The following is a 7,512-nucleotide window of genomic DNA, read 5'->3' on the forward strand; positions in this document are numbered from 1 at the left end:
TGGAGCAGAACAGGCAGCACGACCCATTTCGTCAGTAGAAGGCAGCTAGAGAGGCCTCTCTGCAAACACACACGCCGTCAGTGTTTGTATTTCATGTGGCTTCCCTCAAATGACAGCGTTGAGAGAGTGGTGCTGCGCATTATTCGTTGCCTCAGCACTTTGTGTGTAACTAATCCAAATGCTACAGCTGCCTGATAATAAGAATTAGCTCTTCTCACAGACAGAATGGAGACTTGCAAGCCAAGAAGTGTCTGAGGCCATGCAAGGATCTCGTGGCCAAGTCAGGGTTAGGATTTCACAGCATGTGAAGCCCTTCCTCTGCCCACTGAGAAGTGCTCCGGTGAGCTGTCAGTGCCTGACCTGGTTTCTGCCTGGGTGGGGAGCTCTGGGTGGATGTCTTGGGGCGAGACGAGCAGAGCGCTGGTGCGGGAAGAGCACGTATTGTGTTTCTGTACAGTGCAGATGATCGTGTGAACTCAGCCAGCGGAGCAAAGCCAAGATGACCGAGCAGGTCCCTTCCCATCTTGAGCTTCCGGCCGCCATTCAGTGTCCAGTGAAAACTTCATTCTGAAATCTGTTCCCTGAGGCAGCCAGACCCTTGTTTTGCACCATAGTGTTGCGTTAATGCAGGCATTGAGGGCAGATCGTTGTCTTGCTGGTGAGTAACAGAGGGAAGAAATCTCAATTCCATTTGACAGCGACCTTCAAAGCTGGAGGATGGAGGAGACAGAAGGAAGTTCAGTGGAATCCCCTGGAAGTCCATGCTTGTTGCTGCTGTGGTATCTTACAAGGAGTTAGGCTGCTAAAGGTGCCTGTGGCTTTTTTTTCAAGGGCCAGCTGCTGAGGCCGTGGCAGCATCCTACCTTTTTCTGCGTGTTTCTCATAATGCTTTGGAAGACAGCAATGGTACAGCTCCTTGGTGCACCCTTTAGCCTTTGTAAAGTGTTTGTTTTCCCTTTCAGATCAGCATGGTTCTCTACGGTGACACTGGGAGCCAAGGGGGGTGGTCCTCTGTGTGCCATGTTTGCTCTGGTTCAGCTTAACACAGCAAGGGGCCTCCTGGGGTCTCCCAAGCAAGCACTGTGAGTCTGGATACTCCAGAGCAGAACTTCAGGTTCTTTGTCTTGACCAAAAACCAAGTCCCAAACCAGCGGCAAGTCCCAGTGTGTGTCCCAGACCTCACGGCACCTGTGGTTCCTGGTTTAGCCCCAACATGAAACCTCCACTGGCAGCAAAGGTAGAGTTTAGAAGACAAAAAGTTTGTTGTGGTTGAAGTGAATAAAGATTATTTCTAAACGCCAAGAGAAACCAGAAGTCTCTTCTGAGTGGCAAGAGCTGCAGAGGAAGTGGTTCATTTCAGGCAGAGGCGAGAAGCAGCAAGTTGCTATGGAGATCCCTCATTGATAGTCCTGTGTTTATCTCTACAATGAGCTACGCAGAGGATGGGAATGTATGCTTCCTCTGGGGCTTCAAAAGTCTTTACCACTGTCACGAGTGGCTGACGTCCTCGGTTTGCTGTTCTGATGTGGCTGAAGATCTCAAACGGTTGCAGCGCTGGCCAGGAGGCGTGCTGTACCAAATGCGAGCTGTGTGGCGTTACTGGGAACTGTGCTCGACAGTCCGCTGGGCTGACGGGGAAGACCCAGCATTTGGAGGAATGTTTGTAGGCAGTGGGATGGGATTTCTCCTAGATAATGTTGACGGTCAGGATATTTCCCTGTGCCACTTTTCCTCCCAAGTGGTGGCCCTGTAGGCGCTGTCTGGCTACTTAGCACTGGCAAAGAAAAATGCACAAGGGATGCTAGAGTTAGCAAAGCGGCTGCTCTCCTCTGCCTAGTGGGCCCAAGCTAACGGATGCTCCTGTTTCTGGCCAGATGGCGCATATAACTGACTCGCGGCGTGTTGGCACTGTCTGCTGTGTAACCTGTTGCTTTGACACATGGGATGGAGTCGATAGGTGTTCGGGGAAAGTTTAGGATTTGAGAAGCGCTTCTTGCATGTCTGGCTTTGAACCTGGGGCTGAGGAACTGCCCACGGCCAGAAATGTTACTGAGAAAAGGAGGCCAGTGATGGCAGTGCTTTCACACACAGCAACGGCCCTGAAAACAGGAGGGGAGATTACCCAGGGCAGCTCTCCTCTGCTCCAGGTCAGGGCCTTATTTCTGCTTCTGTGGTGGTGCTTTCCCTCCTCCCAAAGGTCTCCGTGGGGGGACACGGTGGCTCTCAGGTGGGCTGCTTCTCCCGGAGCTCCTTGTCTTCCTTGAGAAAAAAAATCAAAGACAAACACCAGCACTATCAGTTGGAAAAAATTAAGTGTTAATCATGTCAAATGAAGATTAGGAAGCTGTGCTAAAGATCTCTACACCAGCCACAACAGGTCAGAAAGGCCGCTGAGGTCCTGCCTTGCACAGAGAGATGCTGGCCCAGCTGCTCTGCCAGCAGCCAGGGCAGTGCATGGGAGCAGGACGCCTTCGCAGGCTTCCTGCTTCTGCAGGGAGCTCTGCTCATCGGCACCCAGCTCTGCAACAGTGCCACCCAGTGCACCCTGAAATAGGAGTCTTGCTTAGCATTTTAGAAACTTTAAGACCTAGGAAACCCAGGATGGGTTCATCTTTCTAGCTTGGAGACCCCCCTGAACGCGATGGTGCTGCGTAAATAGCAGTGGCAGCACCTGTCCTTCCGGCTGGGGTTTTGAAACATGAGTTTTCAGCTTCTTGTGCAACCACAACGCTGAGAAATGTCTTAGAAACAAACCTAAACCGATACCAGAAGGTTTCTCAGCCAGCAGCCTGAGCCCTGGTGATTGGAGAGATGCTACGAATAGCATGAGAATTTGTAAGAGAGTCAGCTCCGCTGCCAGGGCCTGGCCTGGAGCCAGATACAGTTAATTCATTCTTGGCAGTGCTGGAAGGGCCACAGGGATGCTACTGATAGAGCCATATCGGCCTCTCCCCTGGCACTCCACCGGGGAGCAGGCCTGCGTCTTCACCTCAAAACAGTGATGTGAAATAATACTTTTTCCCTGACAGAAGCTTATCAGGAGGCACAGAGCGGCCGTGCACGCGGGTCTCCTGCAGCATGCAGTGCCTTCTCATGCAGTGTCTTGATAGCGAAGCAGCCCTTCAGAGCACTCAGCAGGATGCAGGGAGAGGGGTGCAGTGACCTGATGAACTGTGCTGTGAGCGCATCTCCTGCTCCAGGCACGCGGGCAGCAGTGCTGGTGGTGCAGAAGGCAGCTCTGGGCACAGCACTCGGCTCAGTCAGTGTTCAGGTGCAGTTATCACGCACATGATGCAGTGAACACGCAGTAATTCACTTCCCTCAGGGTGGTTTAATTTGGTTCCCCGAGGATGGTTTGCCTCACAGCACTTTTGGCCAACAGAGCAGTAACGGGTCTCTGCCCACTCCCTTGCCTGTGAATGTGCAGTATCACTTTCCTCTGCCCTTAACAGAGAAGCTGTTTGTATTTTGGTCCTGAAGGTATGGTCAGGGAGGCATTTTTCTGGTCTCTTCTGATAAAGCACATCGTTATCAGGGTATCCTTAATGAAGGAACCCCCGCTACCACGCAGCTTCGAGCCCCAAGGAATCAACATGGAGAAAGAGTCTGAAGTTTTCTGGCTTTTTGGAAAAATAGCTATACTTTTAAGAGTGAGGGTTTCTAAGACTCGATGGTACTGCTCCGCCATTGCCAGCTTTGCAGTTTCATAGCCCTTGCATCATGAAATTGGCCCCTATACCGTGAGTTTTATGCATTTGCTTTGAAGAGCACATGGTGACATTTGGTCTGCCTACCAGTTCCTCGCTCTTGCCTTCCCCTGCGCCTGCCTGTTCCTAGCCAGCATGGCACAAGGTTGTCCACCCCCTGAGCATGGCCCCTTGTATGAAAGCTCTTTCTCGTGCAGGACCTGGCAGATGATGTTGTGAAGAGCAGTGAAGTTTCCCAGTCTTTGCCAGCTCCAGCACACAGCCGGAGCAGCTCTGGTCACCTGAAAGTCTAGCAGAACTTCCTTCACTGTGTTTGCCAAGACATCGATAAAAGTAGAAACAGGTAAAATGAAAGAAAGAATTTCCGCTTTGATTGTAGAGAGGCCATTCAGCGGAGTAACCAGGTAAGAGCTGGTATGTTTTAATGGTATAATGGAAAGACTTTTGCCTAGGACTGAGATCCAGCACTTCTGGTCCTGGCACTGCCCCGGGCTCGCTAAGTGTCCTGAACAAATCACTCTGCCTGCACCAAGCTCCCTTACCATCCCAGCCATCTTTGCGACCACCCTGCCCATGCTGGAAAGCGGAAACCCAAAAGTACACATTGCAATGCAATGCAGTGCTGTGTGACTCGTTTTGTTGTTACAACTGATGCCAGAACAGGCGTTATCCCCCTTCCCATAGGCTGAATTACTTTTTGTGGCAGAATGAAAAATGTGGCGTCTCCAGTCTTCTGCGTGAAAGCTGCTACAAGTGGCTTATAAAGTCCTCTGAATTTTCATAGCTTCAGGGAGGAAGGTGCCAGGGTTGAGGGCAGACATTAACACTGTTGTGCTGCTTTTAAATGGGCACCAAGGTTAACCATCACCCCACAGGCACCTTGCCCAGGGACCTTGAACTGCACCTGCGGGGAAAGCTCTACATCGACTTTTACCGTGTAACTCCAGGGCCCCCCTGCCAGAGCGATAGTGCTCCCGGCGTGCTGGTGGTACCTGTCACCTTGTGGGGTCAAGTGCTGTAGGAGAAGTTGTTTTCCTGGTGGGACTTTAACTAGCGTTACTATGACAAACAGTCAGCAGGCTGCCAGCGCCGCGCGTCCTTGCGTCTCCTTCCTGGTTTCTGCCTGCTCAGGGGCGTTGAAGCATTTGGAGCACAGCAAAGCACCTTCCCTTTCCCACTCTAATGAGATGCAACCGTTGCTTCAGGAAGCATGACTAACGAGGGAGCTGGCAGGAGAGGGAATGCACCCTGATAAGGCCCCACGGCTCCATTGCCTACTGCAGGGAGGGACGTGGCAGACCCTGCGTCCCACCGGAGACATCCAGTGGGTGTCTGGAGTATGGCTACATGGCTCCTCTTCCTATGGAAAGCAGTGCATGAACGCTTGCACAAGTACTTACCCCAGCAACCCTCCAGAGAAGATGGGGATCAAGTGCTCCAATACAGCCAAGATGCACTTTGATAATGGGAAAGTGCCTGCCGAAAATCTGCCTGGGGACTCGGGAAAGGCTTTGAGGTGGCACTCTCTCTCTTTAAAGAGGACGAGATAGTGCAGTGGCTTGGCTCTGTGGCACGAGGTGGCTTAAAGGAGGTGCAGGACAGAGTCATCCTGTGGGTGCCGTGGTCTGTCCGACCCGAGAGCGGACTCCAGCACTGAGCTTTCTCAGGGCCAGCACTGGTGTGGGGGTGGTGCTGGTGCTTTTACTGGGAGCTGCTGCCGCACCACGTGCACACGCAGGAAGCACCTCTCCTCCCCGTCTTCCTCACATACTCTCAGCCCCCACACCAAGTCCCAACCTCATCCCCTCCCTGCACGTACTCTTTTGCTGCACACCTTTATCGACAAGCGAGTCCCTAAGACTCCGTATCCCCAAGAGCACATCTGGACCTTCTTTTTGCACCACTGGCACTTTTCCACCCCCGAGCCACACGTGAGCTGCCTGGTTCCCTCAAACTTTGGGGACACTCGTACCAGGTGGCCCCTGCCCACCTGCAGCACTAACAGGAGCGGGAAGCCATGGCACTTGGCACAGCTGGGTCCGGCTCCTGCTCCGGGCAGCTCTCCCTGCCTGCAGGCACGGGCCAGGAGCCGGCTTCCAGCTCTGTCTGCGCACGGGCACTTACAGACTCAAAATCAGTCCCAGGCCGATCCATTGCATCCCAAGGAAGTTCCTACACTCCCGTACATCTGTCCTGGTGTAAGAAGCTTTTGCTCTATTCCATGGGTAACAACCATTTTGCAAGAATAATTATGTCTGGGAATGCAAGGAATGACATCTGTTGTCATAAAAAGTCAAGATAATTGGATAACGCATCTGTTGTCTCACCCCAGGTCTCTTTACACTGAAATACATGCCTGGCTAGTATCCCTGGGGTGCAGCACAGATAAAAGCATTTTTAACACTGTCTAAACTAATCGTTCCTAAAATCTCCCAACTTGTTTGAATGAAACTCACTATGAATGGTACCTCTGTGCCGTTTCAGACTGTAACTATGTATTGAATCAAAGTCAGAGCATTGACCACTGAATTTACGTTATTTATTTTCTGTATAACATCAATTCCAGTCTAGCAAACACTTAGGCCTGTGTTTCAATGCAAGGCATGTGTGCTCAGGCTCGGTGGCCTCAGTGCAGCTATTCATGGGCAAAGCCAAACACATATGCCAGTGTTTTTGCGCTCTGCAGCCTGCGCGGAGGGATGTGACTTGCTCTTTCAGAAAGGGGATTCTTAAAATTCTCCTCTGACCTGTGGTGTGAGATTGGGGGCTCAGAGACGGGGGTTGGGAACGCTGTGCTGGCTGGTGGAGAAGTCCATCAGGGCCACAGTACCACTCTCGGATCTTCCTGGTGCATACATAAAACACATTTAAACCATATATAAAACAGCCTTGAGGCATAGGAACCAGGGGATGTCTGAGGCCACCCCCGAACCCCGTGCGTGATTCCTGAGCTCCTGGTACCTGATGCGAGTTGCTGACTTGAAGCCAGCTCCGAAGTGCTCCCGTAGCAGGAGAGCCCGCATCCCTGCTGAAGGGCTCTGTGCTTGGCTGGCAGGATGGCATAATCTGCAGGAGATTTCTTAATTGCATTTCTTAATGCAGTAGAGTCTGTTCTCTCTTTCCGTGAGCGGAGCTGCAGTTACCCACACATTGTAAATCTATGTTGCGAGGAAGATGTAGGTTGTATATAAGTCATAGAAAATATAATTGTGTAACTGCATTAACGCATTCCTGAGCTAAGGTGCTGAGATATGGTTTAGCTGCAGAAAATAGGGCTGTGGGCTTTAAATAGCCTTACTTGGGCATCTCTTGGACAGAGCTGGCAATGCCGTGAACAGATCACTGTGCCTCCTCTGGGAGAACAGAAAGTCCCTCTGCAGAAGGCGCTCTCTAAGTATGTTTAATGACATTTTTTAAAGCCTTTAAAATGCGTCTCAGTATGCTGGGGGCTGCTTAAGGAGTCCAGAAAAAAGCATCATGAATCCATGGGGAGCCATCCTCTGAGAAGCGGGATGCAGAGCACGGCAGCAAGCACTGGGGTGCCTGTTTGGGCTCGGCTCGGCGGGGTGCAGACGCACCCAGCAGGCGTTCACAGACAGGGGCCCACGGGAGTCTGGTGTCAGGCGGCGGGATCTGCTCCCGCATCCACTGGAGAAGTCCTACTCTGCCCCCTTCTGCTGTGCGCTTCCTCGCTCCTCTCGGTGAGAACGAAATCTGGCTGAGCGCCTGCCCTGCCCGGTACCTAGCGTATGCTGTGATAACCTGGCAGCAAAATGCAACAACAAAAAATTTTTTACCTTATTTA

Source organism: Pygoscelis adeliae, unplaced genomic scaffold, assembly GCF_000699105.1.
Source record: "Pygoscelis adeliae isolate BGI_AS28 unplaced genomic scaffold, ASM69910v1 Scaffold413, whole genome shotgun sequence".
In the NCBI taxonomy this organism is placed as follows: Eukaryota; Metazoa; Chordata; class Aves; order Sphenisciformes; family Spheniscidae; genus Pygoscelis; species Pygoscelis adeliae.